The 23,686-nt window shown below is 42.3% G+C and overlaps 1 protein-coding gene across 2 annotated transcripts in view; it reads right to left on the reverse strand.

Moving 5' to 3' along the window:
- The window catches only part of LOC121874688 (putative ferric-chelate reductase 1 homolog), an 82,784-nt gene that overhangs the window by 32,634 nt on the left and 26,464 nt on the right, over positions 1–23,686 (reverse strand). The window lies entirely within an intron of this gene.

The raw sequence follows: 23,686 nt of genomic DNA on the forward strand, positions 1-23,686 counted from the left end.
GGACAGCTGAGGCCACACAGCAACGGTAACACGAGAAGCTGGTGGTGCTGTCAACTACGCCTCTAACCTCCTCCACTGTGGTTTTCCCGTCACTAAATCCTGTGGCGTCATCCTCTCCAGTCCCCTCCTCCTAATCCTACCACTGAGAAGTCTAACCAACCAAGGTGAAGAAACAATTACCGAAAAATGACAATTAACAAAGACAGTCATATAAATTCATTATGGCCAATTCAGGCATACTATGTTTAAATTCAAGGTTATAAATATCGAAATCCTAATACCAGCGTATACATACGTACAGTAAATAGTAAGTGAGGAAAACTAAGCGTGACGGGTTTATCATGGTATCCATCAACTGTTGGTACAAGTTTTTTTTTCTATGTGGAAATGATTACCTAAAATTAACTCTACCAGTCAGGGTGAATCAGCAGCAGGAGTGATAGTGCGTGAAAGACTAATGACCGCAGCCTGAGTGTTACGAGAATATCCCAGTGGAACGGTGTGTTGCCTGCACTGGCAGGCTCGTGTACGTGCCAGATGCGCAAAGTCTGGTAAACGAGCCGTAACTTTTGAAACAATCAACACTAAATATGTTCACATTTCTCGTAATACGTTCCTTCAGTAAAAACTGCCCATGACAAACAAGGACTTCAGTTTAGGTTAATGACACATGGAGGATGTATAGATATGTGAACACGCCTGACGCCAAGACTCTGTTACCATTCATTGTACCATTTATTCACATGTCTGTATTACTACATATTATTATACCATGTCTGATATCTATGCTCATGTCTAATGCCTAGGTTCACTCACCAGGCCCCGATATACTATGTCTGTACCGCGCTAGTCGAGTAACTAGAGGACCTCAGTTATTGTCCTAGTGATGTCTAGCAACTCTCCTTGCCCAGCTAGACAACATCCCTCAGATCAGCCTCGGCCTACCTACGGTCCGGGGCCCCTTGTGCTCGTCTCTGTATCGGTCGGCTATCACGCCAAGTCTTGTACACTTATTGAATATACCTACTGCTCGTGCTCTGGAGTTTCGAGAACCTTGTCTAGGATTGCATCCACTACAGAGGAGACAACACACATTCCTTGCCTAGATCTTGAATACATAACATCTACTGTAAAAAGTAATATGCACACTATATAAATGAATAAATAATCATCATCAGCCTTGGCAAAAAAAAAAACACACCTAATTTGGCAATCTTGCATGACTTATCGGAGGTAATAAGTGTGAGGGAGGGACAACTGGTTTGCAATTCTGATGATAAATAGAAGATAAGTGCTCTTACTTTCTGAGTGTAAGTATGACGTAACCTGAAGGTGTTGGTTAATCCTGCATTGTTCATATATTGTGATCAAACTAAACTGTCTCTGTCTGTACTTGTAACGGCATTTGTTCTTGGGTTTTTTTCTGAAGCAAAAACATAAACGAAATGGAATACTGTAGTCCGTGTCCAGGGGAGGGAGAGGAGGGTGGTTCCTCACGCAGATAATGTTAATCATCGTAATGTTGCAGCCAAAAACTGTAGAACAACCTCCACACACTGTAGAACCACCACACACTGTAGAACAACCACCACACACTGTAGAACAACCACCACACACTGTAGAACAACCACCACACACTGTAGAACAACCACCACACACAGTAGAACAACCACCACACACAGTAGGAAAACTTGGCACAAAGGACCACAAACACAGAAGGTCAAAAACACACACAAGAGTAGAAAGAGCACACACACCTTTAAAGGTCGGACACACACATGAATACCAGACACTCAGTAGGGCGGACTAAAGCGCAGTAGGGCGACTTAAAGCGCAGTAGAGCAGCCGGACATGCAGTAGAGCAGCCGGACATGCAGTAGAGCAGCCGGACATGCAGTAGAGCAGCCGGACAAGAAGTAGGACGGACGGACGGACGGACGCGATTAATACGGTTATCAGTACAGCACGCGCAGCTCTACTTGCCGAATCCCACAATTAATTACAACCAACTGACGGCATATGACTCAGTCTTCCCCGTCTAAATAAATCAACTACATAAATTAATCGATAATGTTAGTCACGAAAACTGGGAGACAAACACAAAATGTTTAATTAGATTACCTGAAGATTAGATACCACAGCTTATTTCACCTGGGATAGGGTCGGGTTAGTTTGGATTAATTTAGGTTAAATTAGTTCACGTTAGGTTAGATAAGCGCTAGGGTGGGTGTGGGTGTGTGTGTGTGGGTGTGTGTGGGTGTGTGTGTGATCTCGCACCCAGTGACTCCTCTACTTGTGTGCAAAAGTCTGTCACCAACAAGACAAGATGACTGTGTATAAGTCCAGTTAGACTTTCTGAGCTCGATAACTAAATCCTAAGTATGATAACCTCTCCACTTTGATGACACACATCCATGGGACACTGTAATTCGATCCCGCCAGTATAACAGATCTTGAGCAGATTAAATTGATCATAATTACACCTTGTATACTCAACAATCAATGTACCGGGTGACATGATAAGAAAAGCAGCAACGACCTGAAAACCTACGAATCGGTCACTTGCCACTACCTCCCAGGGGTGACGGGGTCTACTCGTACGCTTCTTGACGTTGCCAACATTCTCCTATCCGTCAAGTGAATTACAGAATAATAAGACAAAAACGTGACAGGTTTCGAATCTTTGTGGAGAAAGAGAGGAGGCAATGTTGTATTCGATTTTAGTTAATACCAGTACTGTACATGTAGTATGACCACATACCGTCCGACTTGTTAACAAATAGTTGTTAAGCTTCAAGAGAGGGGGGAGGCGCCATGCTAAATGTGTAAACAAACAACTGAAGCCGCCATAAAAAGTTCCTCAACATTATTAAACCGAGTGACAATATCAACATTCAACAATGGCATGGGTGGTGACAACATCCCTCCGGCCAAAAACAGTAAAAAGCTGAATCACACAGACGAGTCCGTTATGTTATTGTGTAGACAAAACTTGTGTCGTGGATTTAATACTTAATTGGTAAAACAACTAATCGAATATACTATCTACACCGAGTGTCTGAAAATTTAATCCATCACCGGAATTACAGACAATGATACCGGTATGCAAATTCTTTTGTTTACCATTGACGTCATCATATACAACAATGGACAAGGTTCACATACATTCATCACAAATAAACAATGTCATTAACACAACAATCCCATTAAAATAATTGTGTAAATTCTTTTGACTTCATGATTTTTAAATAAAGCAAACACCAAGGAATGATCTAGCTGTGTGTACAGAAAGAGATGCACTATTGAACATCGTACATCTCGACCGTTCGAAGGTGGTGCGTAACTGCAAGACGTAGTGCAACCTTCCACAATAAGTGTTGGTGACCATCTATACAACAGGTACCGATACTGATCACCAATCATCAACGATATTACACGCTCATTAAAGTTCAATTACTTTATCACAAATAGAATGTAGTCGGCCGCTGTTCGTACTAAAACAATATTAACGTGTGACTAGAAATATGATTGTTTCAACACTGGATCGTTTATACATTATACATAAAAAGTCATGTTAGAGGGTAAACAGCGGAAGACATATGAAAAATAAATCAACGAATGAAGTTGCTGAAGGTTGGAAAATGTGTATAAGAGCATCACTCTGTTGGTGTGAATGTGGACGAACGAAAAAATAAAAAAAAATAGAGTACGCCCTTGACTTTTCCTCTGGAATTGTGCTTCCATGAATGGCGGAGGCCAACCAGTCTACAACCTCACAACAAAAGAGGCACAATTACAACACACCACAAAACTTTAAAACGTATATCAGTATATAAATGTGGTTTAGATTGCTTTGACTCATCCTGAAGCCATCAAACACTTTCCTAGATATTGTTACTGTACTAACTTTTAGAAAATTATAAATCCTCATTAATATATCGTACCCAGCCACCTTCTCTTATACTGCGTAGTGCTGTCCCAAAAAACGTACTGGGGAGGTTCAGAGCGATGACCACTCACGGGATTCCCTGGTACAGTATCCTCCCCATCCAGCTGGAAGCATCAGGGTCAACGCACCACAAGGAAACTTTGGGTACCAAACCAAGTATTCCTTACGAGTGACGCCATCAATGGAAAATCTCAAGGATGTTAATATAAAGCTATAACGTAAATAGGACTTAAAGAATTACTAGGAAGAGTAATAAAGAGACCACAAGAAAGACGTTGGCGGGAGAAATGAGGGGGATCTGATTAGGATGAAGAATAGGGACAGTAAGATCCGGGTAAGGGTATAGAGCAGGGGTTCTTAACCTGGGGTCCATGGATGGGCTTCAGGGGGTCCGTGAAGGTCAGATAAAAATTTAACATTTATATTCACTAAATTTATATATTAAGTTGTTCTATTTTTGTCAATATATACCAGATGTTATGTATGTATTTTTGGTTACTGAAGAAAACCAGTAAATCTGTAGGGTGGCATGGGATGCTACTGTACACGGTCAGGTAACATACAATCGTCATCGTCGTCAGGTTTTGACTTCTACAGTAGAATGTTTATTTTATTCATACTTTGTGTATGTCATACATTGTATGAGGCAATGAATTTTTAATAAAATAAAGTATATTCATTACATGCAAAGTTGTGCTCATGTGCTTATGCGCACTTTTCTAGGGAGGGGGTCCATAGCTTTCACCAGATTCTCAAAGGGGTCCGTGACTCAAAAAAGGTTAAGAACCACTGGTATAGAGGAAGGACGGAGGTATAGTGGAGCCCAGGGATGTTTATCACCACTTTACTGGACACTAATATATATATATATATATATATATATATATATATATATATATATATATATATATATATATATATATATATATATATATATGCTACTGACAAGGGTCTGTTGCTGGCCAGAGTCTCGATATGTTATAAGCCCAAAGAATGTACAGTATATAAACACGACCACTCGTCTCCATACTCAAGTACATTCGACACTAAATGTTTAATATAAAACTCATAATTGATTCACCCTTCTGTTTATTCCCATAAAAACGTCATCACAGATAAACCTAACCAGCAAAGCTATTTCAACTTATCAGGGTAAAAAGTACTACACGTGTTACATATACGACCTTGGTACAAAGGAGTGTATTTAACGGGTCCTATGTAAAGAAGACAGACTACGGGATACACTCGGTTGGACATTAGGAAAAGTATGGTAACGATTTGACAGGTGACCCTACTCTTAACACGTGTAGCATTCGTGGAGAATCGATCATATCTAGCGAGCAATCCTCCTTTTTTTGGCGTAAGATTTGTTTCCGAGAACATATTACCGAGGGGCACAAACTAGGTTATTAGTGGTGACTGCTGGATCAATGAACATATATCTTGTCCAGGACCACTCCTCAGGGCCGCGCTTCCCAGGTTCCCACCCCCCCCCCCCACACACACACCAAGCAGTAAGAGGTTTTGGTCGCTGGAAAACTTTGTGTATCCTTAACTCACCAGTCAGTCACACTCACCACCTGCCTCACCAGTCAGTCACACTCACCACCTGCCTCACCAGTCAGTCACACTCACTACCTGCCTCACCAGTCAGTCACACTCACTACCTGCCTCACCAGTCAGTCACACTCACTACCTGCCTCACCAGTCAGTCACACTCACTACCTGCCTCACCAGTCAGTCACACTCACTACCTGCCTCACCAGTCAGTCACACTCACTACCTGCCTCACCAGTCAGTCACACTCACTACCTGCCTCACCAGTCAGTCAGTCAGTTAGTCTACATAACACAACTAGAGCGTAACTCACATCCTTTCTCTGTGTATCAAGATCAGGAGAACCTTGTTATTGTGAACCCAAAAAACGGGAAAACCTCGTTACAATAAACCCCCAAACAGTAAGACTTTGTTATAAAGAACCACAAAACAGGAAAACATCGTTATAATAAACCCTGAAAGATTAAACCATTGTTATAAGAATTACCATAACGGGAAAACTTCGTCATAGTGAACCCGGAACTTCCCAAATGCCCGATCGCTGTATTTGTTCATGTGTGTTTTATTCACCTGAAAAAATTCTTAACTAATGAAATCCTGTCTCTCTTTACTGACCCATAACAACGATAATGACTCCTGTCCTTCCGCGAGAACAATAAAAAAAAACACATACATTAAAAACTACACTAAAAACAATAATAAAAACACAAACAAATCCCATAACATAAAACCAACAAATACAATAATAAAAACAATAAGAAATCCAATAAAAAGAATAACGACAAAAGGAATTAACTGAAACAAATCCTTCCTTATCTTAATTTTCTTTACGTAACGCCTCCACACCAACCCTCAATTACACCTAACTCACGCTATACCTACCTCCAGTGTATAGGACAGAAGCCCCATAGACTTTCTTTAATCCTTTTCATTCCTTATTATTTACAGTTTATGAACACTTCTCTCTGACATGTAAAAACTGACATTTATTATATCATATGCCTGTAATACCTAACCTACCTCATTCCACTATCATCAACCCTCACCCTCATTCCAGTTAGCGTGGCCATGACCCAAATATAGCACCCACACCACCACCACCACCACCACATTACTCCAACATTCTCATAAGTGTCCGCCTCCACCAAGCCTTCCCGACTGCTCCGCTGCCCTACTTACACTGACGTATTCTTTATCATAATAAATTTCGCATCTTTTTTTTTTTGCAACTTATCTTCGTGTTTTTGGGGTGCAGTTTATCTTCGTTTTTTGGGGGTGCAGCTTATCTTCGTTTTTTGGGGGTGCAGCTTATCTTCGTTATTCTTATCTTCGCAGCTTATCTTCGTTATTTTAGCTTATCTTCGTTTTTGGGGGTGCAGCTTATCTTCGTTATTTGGGGGTGCAGGGTGCAGTCTTCGTTATTTGCTAGTGCATCTTCGTTATTTGGGGCAGCTTAGGGGTGCAGCTGCAGCTATCTTCGTTATTTGGGGTGCTTCTATTTGGGGGGTGCAGCTATCTTCGTTATTTGGAGTGCAGCTATCTTCGTTATGCAGCTTATCTTCGTTATTTGGGGTGCATCTTCGTTGTTGAGCTTATCTTCGTTATTTGGGTTATTTGAGTTATTTGGGGTGCAGCTTATCTTCGTTATTTGGTGCAGCTATCTTCGTTATTTGGGGGCAGCTTATCTTCGCAACTTATCTTCGTTATTATCTTCGTTATTTGGCAGCAGCTATCTTCGTTATTTAAAGTGCAACTATCTTCGTTATTTGAAAGCAACTATCTTCGTTATTTGGGGGTGCAACTTATCTTCGTTGTGCAGCATCTTCGTTGTTATCTTCGTTATTTGGGAGCGGGTGGATTTGCAGCTTATCATCAACTTATCTTTTTTTGGGGTTCTTGGGGAGGTGGAGCTTTCATCGTTTTTTGCAGCATTATCTTCGTTTTTGAGGGGGTGTTTAACTTTTAAATTAGTGGCATCAGATTTTAAGGTTCACCTCTACAACACCTACAGGGGTAAACCTGAACCAACACCACCACCCACGGAATACGAGAGCAAGATGAAGTATATACAGGAGGGAGGAGGTAGGCGTGGCTGACCCGTGTGTGGGTTGATGCTGGCTCACCACCTATATCGTCTTCCCAGTCTTGTTATTATACAATCAAAACAACAAATATTCTTCTTCTTTTGGGATTCAGTCATAATCTCTTCTCCGTCATATCACCCTCAGGCAGCATCTACACAAACGACACAAGATGTGATAAAAAAAATCTTCCATAGAATGACTCAAACGTCACTCAGCCTTGTGGTACAGGACATAAAACTCAACAATATAAACACTCGAACAACACACCACAAACACACGAGCAACACACAACACACACTCGAGCAACACACCACAACACACACTCGAGCAACACACCACAACACACACTCGAGCAACACACCACAACACACACTCGAGCAATACACCACAAACACACGAGCAACACACCACACCAAACACTCGAGCAACACACCACAAACACACGAGCAACACACCACAAACACACGAGCAACACACCACAAACACTCGAGAAACACAACAGTTACTACACCAAATATTCCTTAACCATAAGCGATATATATTTTAGGTGTCCATGTCAGCACATTCCTGAACGGACCTGCTGGTGATTACCCTACAATTACTGACAGAAGTAGGGGGAGAGGGAGTTATGGCCGACATATTGAAAAGGTTCTACTGACATTTTTTTTAACAGTGGATGAGGTACAGAGGGCGACTTAACTTACGTCATAACGCACGAAGAATCGATTACATAATTATACTGTACTGTATATACGGTATACGGCTGTTCTGACTACAATACCTGTCCTATATACGGTTGAGGTTTTATTTTCCACCCGTCAATGATATCAACAGCCGTGACCTCTACCTCCTCTGCGACTACACATAAGGTTGACGGGGGCGCTGGTGGTAGAGCGGTACCGCTCTTGCCTCGCAAGCAAGATGTCACGGGTTCGATTCCCGGGCCGGCGGAAGTTGTTTTGACACTCTTCCTAGTCCCCTTAGTCCCTGTTCACCTAGCAGCAAAATAGGTACAGTCACCCAAAACAGTCCTGTCGCGAACCACGAACCCCGAGATTCAGACTCGTGAACCCGAAGCAGTAGACACTGATACATTATTCTGTCCATAAATGTTTCGGATTCAAGAGTCTGAATCTCGGGGTTCATGGTTCGCGGCAGGACTTTTTTGGGTGACTGTACCTGCTGTAAATCGAAAGTTGCGAATTCGTATTCAGGGACAAGTTGTTGGAGCTTCCAATAACTTGCTTAGACATAAACCATCGACTCTTCAGGCTTCTACGCCCTTAACTCATGAGACAGAAGGCAAGCATGGACTTAGCATGCTTCCCTGTTGGGCGCTGTAAATGCTTCTGCGCTTCACCTTACACAAGGATGTAGAGGGGGGGGGTGCCCAATAAATAACTAAATAAATAAATAAAAAATAAAAAGGTTGACGTACAGCACATTCTCCACCTGCTTAGTCATCAGTACTACCACCACCTCCTGCATGATCACCACTACCACCACCTCCTGCATGATCACCACTACCACCACCTCCTGCATGATCACCACTACCACCACCTTCTGCATGATCACCACTACCACCACCTCACCATGATCACCACTACTACCACCACCTTCTGCATGATCACCACTACTACCACCACCTTCTGCATGATCACCACTACCACCACCTTCTGCATAATGATCACCACCACACTACCACCACCTTCTGCCAGTCACCACACACCTTCTGCACAGTCACCCCAGTCACCACCACCTGCACTTGATCACCACCACCACCACCACCTGCAGTCACCACTACCACCACCACCTGCATAGTCACCACTACCACCACCTTCTGCCAGTCACCACTACCACCACCTTCCTGCATGATCACCACTACCACCACCTTCTGCATGATCACCACTACCACCACCTCCTGCATGATCACCACTACCACCACCTTCTGCATGATCACCACTACCACCACCACCTGCATGATCACCACTACCACCACCTTCTGCATGATCACCACTACCACCACCACTAAACTGGTTCCATGTTCCTTTCTTTCAGAGCCAAATCAATCTTGTGTATAAAGGCAATACTTCAGACACTCCAGCTGGTATGTAGCCGAGATAAAGGAATTCACTTCAGTTTCAGTAGCGAGGAAGGCCCGGTGCGGTGCGGTGCGGTGCGGTGCGGTGCGGTGTGGGGTGGGGTGAGGCGAGGCATAAAATAACAGGATGCCGACTCACCCCCCTTTTATTCATAGCCAAACTACTTAAATCATTTATTTACACTTTACACCATTTTACTTTACTCTTGCTTCAGGAATGACACAACTACCAGACTTACTTATAAATGTAAACAATAATAAGACCATAATACCTGTGCCACACTTTCTCACTGTTTATGCTCACTAACACAAAATTCCCCACAACGTAGAAAAACTAATTACACCTTACCTGTTAATTATAGTTTTACCTGTATTCAACATACCTAAGTATTTATATACATCATACGTACCAAACTTAACAAAATTCCTTGAAGAAAAATACACAATTAAAATTATTTATATAACATAGGGTATCAGTAATTACACACACTACCCAAACTACCTATATCTATAGTTTTACAACCCACAAAATTACGTCTAAGTTTACCTGTAATTTGACCGTCCGAAGTAAAAGATGGTAATTATCTCCTCCCCACACACCTTGGAGACGAGACCTTGGTATGGCATATGGGTGATTAGGTCAACAGTTATGGTGAGGAGTTTCACTGTAGCCACCTGAGTCTACACCATCGACCTCAGTATACAACACTTCAATAATTACTGATGCATCATGTAGTTTGATAATTATTAATGACATCTCGCTAATTTGTCACTAAGCATACTACAAAAGTCATTGATGAGTTGATCAGTTGAGAGGGATGACATTCTTCCTGTCATTATGGTGGAGACAAAAAACCTTCATATACCACTTCGCGGAGGACATCTGAACACACACACACACACACACACACACACACACACACACAAAACACAACCTTGGTGTGAAATTTAAAACCATTATGTAGTTGAGGTGTATTGACGTGGAGTTAACCCCCCATCATGTCGTTACGGTGAAGGCAAGACTTGGTGCAGGTCTTATATAATTACTGAACCCCGTCATTACTCCCAGGGCCTGAACAGAAAGAGCTCCGTGGGTGAAGAGAAGCTTACTAGGGGCTGTGCCTGGTCCGGGAAGCTGCTGCTGCTGCTGCTACTCTGGGACCACAATTGGGAGAGGAGAGGAGGAGGACGGGGGGGCTATATAACAGGGATGATTTATGAAAGAAACAAAAACAGAGATAGTGGTATCAAGAATAAAATGAAAAGAGAGAGAGAGAGACTATGAATCATGGACGAGAAGTGTAACAGAGACAGAAAGGAGAGAAAATCACACACACACACACACACACATTCTTTTAGGGGAAAAAACCCTCAAAATACAACAGAGACGAACACTGATAAAACAACAACACATCAAAACACCAGCAACATTTGACCTGAATTATGATTATTTATGTCATGACAGCAAGAGTGTGATGACAAACTAAGACAATAAAAAACAAATGGTCTAACTAAACCTCACCTTCCTCACGTCATTATTAACACACCGTCTTCGTGACAAACAAATATATAAACATACTCCCATCAGCATCACCCAGGTATTTATTAATGGAGTCAATTCCATCATCTGTGAACTTTCTCTTTTAAACTTCGTCGTCAACTTCGCTAACTATAACAAATTTCAACGCCGCCGCCGCCACACTTCATCGCCTAAAAAATTCTCCACATTTATTCACCTGAGAACATTTAAACTCGTATTAATGTATCATTACGTCGAGTTCCTATAACCAGTTAAAATATACTTTCTCCTCTAAACTTTGGCAAACCTCCACAATTCTCGTTATCCTACAGCCCCACATCATGCTCCCTCTATTAAACCATAAAGTTGTCTCCAAAAAATCCTGTATCGCGTTTAAGAACAACTCTGCTTCACCTACGACATATAATTCAATTGACTTTTCATGTATATTCTAAATCTAGTTCGGTTATGAGTCAGCGATGAGCGTTAACGTTCACTGAGTATTTAGGACACGTGTGATCTAGAATAATCTTCCCTATACAGCAAAATTAATGAGGTTAAAGTGATCCATCTATAGTAAAAAATCGTAAAAATGTCTCATAACAAGTAAATATTAAATGTTTCAAATGACTGACGATTTTGTTTTAGTCACAGAAGCCACAACACTAGACCCACTCAACTCTACGGACAGGTATACACTGTCGACTGTGATCACATTATCCTCTACTTGTATGCCAAACAGCTGCCGTCCTGTCTGAGCATAATACCAATGACATTACTGTCCTCATGAACAACACTTTCAGGAATAAACGTTAAGTGATTACAACAATACCAGAAAGACATTACCATAACAGACAATAACACCTTTGACAAAATTCTTGGTATGAATAAATCCTACCAGGGCTTGACACTTGTACAGTAATTACAGTCAAGTATCATCCAGTAAGCGACAAGTTCTTGTAATAGTTTGAGTCAAGATCAATACAAGTCTGGAGATTATACTTATGATTCTGTTTTACTAAGGCATTGTCATCTTGGATCTAAAATTACAGGACAGTCGTTGGTTAACAGAGCCGCCTGCACTGTAATCACACAACTTGCACACGTAAACCTGGTCCCTCCACGTGTATATAAAGTCTAATTTCATCCAAGTCCAGTTTTGTCATCCAGCTTTACCTCTTGTCCCGAGCCCCGTCCATTGCCATTCTAGCAACACACAACAAACACCACAACACAGGTCCTGGGCATAACTTCTCGCCAAATAAACCAAACGTCGTCACGGCCCCCACAAACACCGCTTGACTATGTCTGTCGTCAACGCCCTACGCACCTGAATAATAGATAATATAGCTACCCGTGTTGCCTCCCTCCCACCACAAGGGAATAACAAAAGAGTGTTTCCATGGTGAGAATGTGTGAGTACGCCAAGCCAAAGTGTGAATATATTGATCATTTTAGCTTCGGTATATCCGTGTGTGCATTCCTATGTCAGATAGCTGTCAGCTTCATGTTCTATGTCTGTCTGCGTATCTCCGCTTTACATAGACAGACATACATCTAATATATTTATATACAGTGAGGAACCAGCTGCTTTATGACTGACAGGGGAGATTCACCTATAATGATAGGTGGTTGCCTCCGTTGGCAAGTGTTAGGCCGAGGGGAGGAGGGAGAGGGTGAGGAGAGACAAGAGGTGGAGAGGGGGTGAGAGGTAGAGAGGGGGTGAGAGGTAGAGAGGGGTGAGGGAAAAGTGGAGGAGAGGGATAGGGAGGGAGGGTCGAGGGGGGAGGGAGGGGTCGAGGGAGGAGGGAGGTCGAGAGAGAGGGATAGAGAGAGGGAGAAATAGAAGGAGGGAGGGAGAGATAGTTAGGAGGGGTAGAGAGGAGGGAGGGTGGAAGGGTAGAGAGAGGGGGAGGATGGAGGAGTCTTCAGGCAGGGGTTGTTATGTGTGTTCAGTAACTGGAGTGTTCACTAAAGGTTCAGTGGACAGCGACGATGACTTACAAAAATGTTTTAGTGTGTCCATCATTCTCTGGGAGAGTTAACAGGTGGTGTTAAGAATAGCTTAGGCATAACTGTAGCTTCAGCAGCATGACGAGAGAGAGACGGCAGCCAAGTGCTGGACTGATAGCTGGTGAAACACCTTCACCAGTCAGTGATTGTTGCCAAAGAGTGGTCACATTACAGTCGCCAAGCAGCCCCCCCCCCCCAATAGAGATAGATAGAGAAGCTAACGAGTTCCACCACAATTACATACACCACTCCACTATAATTCACCAAAACTGAGTTATTGATTCGAGCTCACAAATACCTGGAACCAGCGTGAGGTGGCCAAGTGGTCGAGGGTGAAATTTAACGATATATATATATATATATATATATATATATATATATATATATATATATATATATATATATATATATATATATATATATATATATATATAGTAGGAATAGAGCTTACAGCAGCAGTAGCAGGTTGGGATTCTCAAAAGGCTCGTACAGTGAATAGTCCCTGCAAGTGAAGATTAAGAAATATACAATTTAATTTTATGCAAAGTACAAATATAACGTAAAAATAAACACAGGAGATACAGAGACTATCTTAATTAGAAATCCATTTTACAACTATCGGGAGACAATAAACGGAGATATTTTTCCAAATAATTTTATACAAGTTCATTTAGTGTGGTTTTAAGAGAACGTATGTATTTTTCAATATTTTTATATCTTATTATTGTGCTTGAGCTAAAGTCCGTCAAGTACATTCGCATTTTTACACTTTCACTCGTGAGTAATACTGTATTTACAGGGCGAACGTTTAAGAATCTGGACCATGGTTAATAGTGTCGGCACCTTCACCACTAGGCAACACACTTCTTCATGTCGGGGAATCTTTATGAACTAGTGCATTAAAATCCTTTATAACCTTGCATGAATTTGCCTTTCTTCTTCCCCCTTCCAGCTTCAAGGAAAGACACTTTCTGGAACTGCCTTGGTTGTCCTTACCGCTTGGTTCTATCATCACACAGCCTGGCCGCCTCAACACAAACATTTTCTTTAAAAATCCTAGACTTTCAGCCATTAATGGAGTTCAATGCAATTTATCAAGTCGCGTGTATACACAGAACGTAACGAGTGAAATGCGGGTGTAGGCGAACAGGTGTGTGCAGATGGGGGTGGGCGGTGGGCAAGAGATGAACATTGCAAGGAAATTGGAGGGTGGTAGACAGAAATGGGAAGGGGATAAGCAAAAATGGGAAAGATGGAAAGAAGATGTGAAGGTAGACAGGCATGGTGGCGTCAGTCACCCTCGTAAAACAACCCTGCACACGACACCATCATGAACACAGTTGATGACTCGGCACAAGACCAGCCCACACACACACGGTATACCTTAATAATAATAAGTTCAGAAGTCGTTCAGGTCAGTGGGTGATATAATATCCACATTTACACGAAAAGGACGAGGTCAGGCCAGAGTGGTCCACCACAACTTGACGGTCTGATAATAATAGGCAGCCACGACCACCACACAACTTAACGCCTGCTATGTAATCGTCGTAAATTAGCCACTCTTGGGCAGATCAATACACTGGTATATATTTCTATGAACTCTGCTATCACGTAAAACTTAAGATTTGGAAGAATTGTATGTAATCAAAACTAGAACGTACGTGAAGGCGATATTTATCAATACCTAAAATGTATAAGGCAAGTTGAGGCCATAACTTGGGTAAATACAAATGAAAAAGTCGAACATTGAACTCTGCCTAAACCGGAAACAAGATTTGTTACGCGCAAACGAAAGGAGTGACGAAAAAATGTATGAACGGATGATAGGAACACTACTACACAACATATATGTTGACAACTTACCACCAACACCTGAATACCATTTCCTATGCGTGAAATTATAGAACATTGGAGTTATCTCTCAGAAATACTGACAATAATAAATAATTAACTGGACTGCGAGAACTACTGTCATTACTGTGTCAACCATAGCGTGCACTCGTGAATATCATACCAGCCCTGACCAATACTGATGAGGTAGCACCGCCCCTCCCTCCAGCTGTGCAAGTTGGCCGAGCTGCCTTACCAAGAATCGGACATCTCGTCAATCTAAAAGGCTGTGATCAGTTATTTACTATTTGTAACACAATGGCGACGCATCCTATCCACTCCCTTAATTAACAAAGCCGCCCAATAAACCCCACACAGGTCACCCCAGCCCCCACACATTCCTCTACAATCAATACAGTTGAAAAATTACTCTCCCGACCATGACACAGTACTATACCGTGTTTCATCATTAGCACGCACACACAAGCTCACGCACACAATATACAGTACACACAAGCTCACGCACACACTATACAGTACACACACACACACACAACGAACGTGTAGTCTTTATGGGAGTAATGACTAAATAACGATAATTTATATATACAGTATTTTTTCTAACATTCAAAGTGGTCTTTATATAGACACAATCATGTATATAACCAAATGCAATTATAAATATATTACCATTATTACGAGCCTAATTTACGAAGTTGGCTTGTTATGACAGGAAATGATTTATTAACTGGAACAGCAAATTTTACTAGATATATAAATTAATCTCCATTTAGTTAAAACAATAAAAAGGAACAGTTATACCAATTTGGCTCAATCGTCAACTGCGTTTTAAGACTTAATCGAACAGTTATCACCATTCACCGCCACTAAACCTACCACGAAGTTTATTGTTAAAGCCTCACTGTGTCGTACAGGCGAGAATAATAATCTTGTGGTGGCTTTGTAAGATCATAACAAGGAGTGTTGTGTCATGATCTAGTAACACAGTGGATGATTTGCTGTGACGTAAAACTCGCACCACCGCCGGGCTTTTTCAAGAGCTAAACGTAACTGTGAAATCGTAGCTATGTCCTCTACCTACAGCTCTGTTATGTAGCAGTACCCAGCACCAGGAAGGTTAGCCCGGAAAACCCAGGAAATACAACGATAAAACTTGACTAACAGTTACTGAGTACACACCACGACGTGACCACCCGCTCTGGTCCAGTGGGCGCCTCTCACCTTACACACACAGGTTCACCAACACTCCCCTAAGCTCACCAGCACCCCCCTAAGCTCACCAGCACCCCCCTAAGCTCACCAGCACCCCCCTAAGCTCACCAGCACCCCTCTAAGCTCACCAGCACTCAAAAGTGGACGCCATCATTCTTCCAGGCCTCACCTATTTCTAATAATTTCCTGCATGCAATAACACAAGCAACCAGGACCACGATGCGGGCAAGCAAGTCCGTATAGAATGTTAGCAAACAAACAAGGAAGACAGCGTCGCATGTAAGCAAGTAAACAAGGAATTAGCATTGCATGTAAGCAAGTAAACAAGCAAGACAACGTCGCATGTAAACAAGGAAGACAGCGTCGCACGTATGCAAGCCAGCAACAAAGACCGTTGCACGTATGCAAGCCAGCAACGAAGGCTGTGTTGCACATATGCAAGCCAGCAACGAGGGCGGCGACGCCAGCACGGTTGAAAGTGAAAGTGACAGCAGGAGGAGAGTGAGCTAACTGGGGGTTCAGAGGTCGAAGGTGAGCCGTGTCGGGCCAGGGGTGATCCAAATAACGGACGTGCACCCCGGGCTCCGGATTCACCAAGGCCTTTATATGCTATTTCGTCTTGTACTTGGTGCCTCGGGGGCGTTATCCTGCCAAGGTTTAGTTTGAAGTCTTGGCGTAATTTTGATTTCTTTCAGAACGTTACTTTTATTTTGTTTTGTTCTTGTCAGAGGTCAATCAGTCAGGTACAGTTGCATCTATTTATACAGTACAATGGGTGGCAGGTTTTGTGACATGTGGCACCACCGCCCACGATAGGAGCCAATGACGTTCTACTTGGTAATCTAAATGAAAACTATAACCATGCAGGAAATGTGCTCATTGACATATAGATGGAAGGGGGACCTGCTTATTTAGCTTCCTTGGTCTGGTTACTATAGCGAGGGTAATTCTAGCCTTTCTGCTATGTAAACAAACAGTGGTGCCACATCTCACAAAACACACCTGGTACTGTACCCGTTATAAATGGAGGCAACTGTACTACCGTGGACAAAAGTTCGCTCCTTCCCAAACTGAAGCAGTATCGACCCGCACAGCACACCCGCACTAGATAACAATCAGGGTAAGTCAGTTCGGACTCATTCTCGTGTCTCAGTTTCACTACAGGGAGCGAACTTTTGTCCACGATAGTACGTTGTGTCCCAGTTACGAGGAAAATTAAACGTTCGAAGCTTTGTGAATCTGAGTCTTCATCTCCAGCCTCATTAGAAACCTCCGTCACACCTCTAAGATTATCAACCGCTCATGCAATAATGACAGCTTAAAACTTAACAAAAGAACTTACTTACGTTAGTGTTATTAAGTCGTTTCATAATTATCACGTAATGAGAGGAGACGTACACGACAATAGTGACAGTGACTCGTCCGCAGTTTGCTTTATACGTAAATGAAATAATTCTCTACCTCGGAGGACAGGAGAAACACAAACCTTAAAATGTTAAAATACTGTAAATTAATCTGCGCGACATACTTGAACAGCTGTACAAAACTTAATATCCGGTTCAGTGTAGCGAAACATTAAGAGTAGAGTATCATCACCACCTTTAAAAAAATAGAACAGCTGGAAAATAATGCAGAGAAGTTCGAGGAATAAATAACTACCATATAAAAAACTTGTAAATCCGGCAAGCAGAACCTGCGAGTCAAGAAGAGGTGGCGGACACTGCACACAAGAGCAACAATCCAACCGTGATGCACCAGTTTACATTATGGAGCAAAAACTTGACAACCCGTGAGGGCAGGTGTGTGTGTGTGTGTGTGTGTGTGGGGGCATATTATAAACCAGCGTCTATAAGACCCACACTGACACCTTCAACCATGAGTCAGGTGTGTGTGTGTGTGTGTGTGTGTCAGTGTGTGTGTTTGACCACTCGAAAAGGTCATGCACTTCCACTACTTTCCGTGTTCGTGCTGTACGTCCCATGTCACCGCACTTATTGAAGGGATATGACCTTTACCTACCGTGCTGATTGTCCCACAATAATAGCAATGTTGGTAAAGATTGGGGGTGACCGCATGCAACATAGCAATAAATATATAAAAAAATTCCAACGTCGGCGGCGTATCCATAAATCATGGGCACAAGTGAGGGACGAGGGTTAGGAGGATATATCCAGGACAAACTTTTTTATTTTAATATTTCTCTTTTCTTCTATCAGGGTCACACAGGATCAATGGAGACAAAAGGTTCAACAGATAAGAGCCATCATGCCAGGATTGTTACACTTTCTCTCTCTTCTATTGTTAACATTTGTAGTAATTACATTTTATCATTCTTTGGGTAACCTTGTCGACCCCATACTGCACCCGCCTCCCCCTCCAGTACATTCATCCTCTGCGTTACCCACTAACAGTATTTCTAACAATATATTTAAAGAATACTTTTTACATTAATTAATGGCAGCTACACTGGCGGTTATTGTGAGGCTTAGTATTGCTAATTAGTATTTTATTCAACTCCTTTAATAACGTGTGCTGGCGAGACGCGAGCTGGAGCAACATAAATATATTGTATTGTCCAGCTCCTGAGTGGTCAATATCGCCCATTAATACAAAACTGTTTGATATCAGCCACACTGAATAATTTTATCTGCACCATGAACTACACACAAGCTCCTATAAAAAAAAAACCACCGGTCAAAACAAAATTGATATATTATCCTTACTCCTCTGTTACGTTGTCGTGTTTGTGGTGGATCAAGCAGACACACGCTTCATGCACCTGTTCTCTACGTCTCTTAGTGCAATGTATGACGTGAATCTTTGGTGGTCACGCTGACGCACAACTCTTAACAATTACCTTTACATTCTACGTCATTTTGTTACGACACGTCATCACCCTCACGCACGATATGACTACAACTGTACAGGAGCCACTATTAGTCTTTCAGTATTCTCAAAAGTTACACTTCTACACCTCCAATAGCTGAGAACCAACACCTCAGTAGCCACGCTCTTCGTATACCAGTGTCCCCATCAAGCGAGTTCTCGTCCATTGAACTTTCCGGCAACTGACTAAATGGGACTCTTCTTAAAATTTCATTTCTTATTCTACCAGTTCCGCATCAACCCTCAGTGTGCTTCCTAAACTCTCTCTCTCCTCTCTCTACCTTCACTGTATAACAAGTGGGTATCACATAGGCTACACACACGTACTTAAGAGAAGGCGAAACAAAAACATGCTCTCCTTCATGCAGTCGTCGTCACTTTGCACGCACACGCTGCACTCAAGCTTTTACCATTTAATTAACCATGTCGGGACCACCACCACCACCAGTTGTTCGTCTTCCTTGCATCTCTCTATTGTTAATTTCTCCATTCCCCTTCTTGTTCAAACCTGTTCCCAAACACTCGAAAATCCCTCACAAATTTCCACTTTTTCTTCCTTCAGCTTGACTTTACATGAGGTTATTCTTCTCTTTCAATTATTTTCCTTTTTTCCCGGTACAGTATTTATAAAAAAAATTATCCGGCAAAACTTCATCAAAATATATATTTATTGGTTCTAACTTTCCCTCAGACTCGGCTCACATCATCAAGTCTATACGTTCCTCACCACAGTCTCCCGTTCTTAAAGTGAAATAGCCAAGTTTACATCCCACAACCCTGACCCACTCCTTTACTTATAGCAAACCTCTTAAATTCACTTAATCAAGAGCTACTGCCACCACAAACGCTTCAAGACTGTCTTCATTAACCTAACCTAACCATACCATCCCAATTTACAAGGTCAGAAATTCCTTTCCTGACAAATACCTCATAGACGAGTTTAACGTTTTCCCCTGCTAAAATCCTTAGCCATGACATACACCACCACAATATCCAATTCCAGCACTGACGTAAATTTAACCTCAACACGAACGGCGACAACTGTAGGATAACTTTCTCCAACTGATGGATGTCATAAAAAATAAAAAAAATCATGGGAGTCCTTCTATAGTGAGGAGGTTCCCCGACGTCACTGCTCACTGGAGAACCTGTAATACATTATCTATAAAACAATTAATAAAATGCTATATCCCTCTATAATCATCACGTTATTTTTTGTTGAGTCAAATATTACAACGACAGTCATCAAGTAGTTAAATATGCGGCAACAGTTGCGATGGATCAACACCAACACTATCCACCACGACGCACTTCCTCCCTGTAACTGAACAATTTCTCTGACCAGCTGAGCGTATCATTGATGGGTCATATTCTCCATTCTTTGTAAGATCATAATGAAGATAGATTCACACGCCAGCACTCTTAGCATATCATCACACTAGCCATTACTCCTAAAGGTGTAGCGTCCCCTTCCCCTCCCACAACCTCACCCCACACAACTCCACTCACGGGCACGCACCACCACTCCACTCACGGGCACGCACCACCACTCCACTCACGGGCACGCACCACCACTCCACTCACGGGCACGCACCACCACTCCACTCACGGGCACGCACCACCACTCCACTTAATTAGACTAATAAAAAAAAAAATCCAAGCACAGTGCATCGCAACGAGGAAGGTGGAGCGAGGTAAGGGGGGAGTGTAGTAGATAATTAGACCATATAAAAACTGTAGTAGAATGAATTAAAATTCAACTCGTATATTTTACTGCGTTTCTAAACTCTATGGCCGCCTTCCCTTCCTTCCCTCCGGATTGAAAGACTAAGGATAAATTTGCTCAATCTACCTGAAGTGGTCCTTGCTGAGCCTGTCACGATCTGCTGCTTATCAGATGCCTTCAACCCTCCCCCTCCCGCGCCTCTACTCACACCGCCGGCTCTTTATTGCACCCTGGAGTCACTTGGACAAGCACTGTCACTTACCACTGACACAACTAAGGCACCAATCCTTTATACCCCTTCTAACAGTCCTCCTCCAGGGGTAAGCTTCACCAAGCTACCCAACGAACAATTAACTTTCCACACTGTTTTTCGTTACCTCAGGTTACTTAACTCTATAGTTACTAACGGCCATTAACTGTGGAGTGAAATTTTTTACTCGCTTTATAAAGACAACTATCCTTTATAGTTAGGATGCTGAAGGTGGTCAAGTTGTGTACTGAACGTTAAACGCTCGGTACACAACTACGTTAACGTTTACAAAGTTATCAACACTGCAACTAACGCCCGGCAGGCCTATGATGCCCATTTTCACACAATGACCCAGATAAGTAAATTTCTCAACAAAGTTGAAAAAGCAGCAGTCAAGCTTGGCAGGTATGATATAATTAACCTTTCGAGTTCACGGGTGACAATGTAATCTATTTCGACTGTTATGTGATAATTATATTCGCCAACATGTGATAGACAAATTATTGGCCAGAAGCTGCAGAACACGAGCAAAGGAGACCGGGGAAATAAGCAGTTAGGTGTAAATTTGTGTTCGGGTGTATGTGATATACGAGCATCCTGACGAGGCGTTAGTATAGGAGGGGAGGTGCTAGGAGGGCAGGTGTGGCAGATAGCACAGGTGTGGAGGGAGGGAAGCCTCGTCACAAAATAACCACCCCTCCATTTACTGCCACCATGAAGGGGCGTTACTCACCTCCCCGTTATACAGTACTAATGCTTTAATCTTGCTGCTGACCACTAAGTTTCTTACTTCCTGATGCCCTGATAACTACTACACCACCCTCGCCTTGGAGATCCCCGATGACAGTCCTGGAGGCGGCAGTGTGAATTTAATCAATTAGGTATTCCATCTACTCTCGTCCTCCTCCAGTTTATCCAAAAAGATCATCACAAATTATTGATGTGTTCCATCCCACCCCTATTGAATTAGAGGGACAACAAAATTATATATATAGCGTGCACGAGTGTGTGTGTGTGTTTGTTCTTTAAGAAACGGGAGATAACGAACTTACAAATCCACTCTCTTATCAACACAGTAAATATTATTATCCAGTCGGTGTTTGCAAGAAACGGTGAGTGAGAGGAGAGGGTCTCTCTCTCTCTCTCTCTCTCTCTCTCTCTCTCTCTCTCTCTCTCTCTCTCTCTCTCTCTCTCTCAACCAACAAGTAATCGTAAAGATACTCCCCCCCCCCATACATAACATACAAGAGTATCTATCAGAGATAATAGGTGAGCACTTATGTGTTGACATCTGGGGTGGATAATTCGCCAATCTTACATACCCTGAGGAGGAGGAGGCCGGGATCCTTATAACTGCGATGTGGTTCAAAGGTTCAGGTCTTAGATCATCAAGGTTGTATTAAATTATATATAATGAATCTTTTGTTAATTCTCATTTTCATTATTATGGTATTATTTTCCTAGTATTATAATCATTAACCAAGGCCACTCCAGCACAGAGGAGGTGTATACGGCAGCCCTCCAACCTACACATGTACCAAGACCTGCACCACACGTATACACAGCAGGACCAATTATCAACTTTCTCTCCCCTTAATGTTGTAACCGTCCTTGAAGGTGTGGTGGAGCTGCCGGTGAGAACGAGTGCCACAGAATGAATGTCACCGAACGAGTGCCACAGAAAGAGTGCCACATAATGAATGTCACAGAACGAGTGCCACAGAATGAATGCCACAGAAAGAGTGCCACAATGTCACAGAATGAGTGCCACGTAGCTATGACTGGACCAAGTCGCTTTTCCAATGAATCTGATATATTGTTGAAGGTACTCGCGGCCCTTTTGAGTAGGTCAGGTGTACAGTGCCATCACCCGGAGAGAGAGAGAGAACACACACACACACAGGTAGAGGCGGGGGTTTCACGGCTTTCTGAGCACTTCCTATTGTACTTCGTTAAGATTCAGCACTGCATTACACCTCATGGCCGCTTGACCTAGATAACCACCACACTCTAACCTACTATCTTAAAAAAAAATGAACCAAATCCATAAAACGTAAAGAAAAAGAAACCAAAAATAATAAACACGTTCACAGGAAGACAATACCAGATATCTTGCCACAGAACCTTCAGGCATAAACCGGAAATGGACTGACATGGTGTAAGACGGAGGTGACGCTGTGTAAAGCAAGATTCACACTCAGCTCAACTCCCCCCCGACTCACTATTCACCTATGTTGGGAAAAATATTGGTTCATAAGAGCTAACTGGAAACATGGAGGTTCTGTAACACTTTTTTTTCCTGTTCTCAGCTGACCTTCATAATATAGACTCACCCGTGACTCAGTATAATAAAAACCGGTGAAAAAAAAACTTGTATTGTGTATGATGTTATCGCCGAGTCCCTCACCCTTCATTAACTCGGTAATAATAGTAAAAAAATAATAATAATGAGGAAAAACTATCAAATTAGCAAAAATTAAATAAACAATAATATCAATGACAGTGAAAATTATAACCTACTCCATAATGTAACCT

This window comes from Homarus americanus, unplaced genomic scaffold (genome assembly GCF_018991925.1).
Source record: "Homarus americanus isolate GMGI-L3 unplaced genomic scaffold, GMGI_Hamer_2.0 scaffold34360, whole genome shotgun sequence".
Taxonomy (NCBI): Eukaryota; Metazoa; Arthropoda; class Malacostraca; order Decapoda; family Nephropidae; genus Homarus; species Homarus americanus.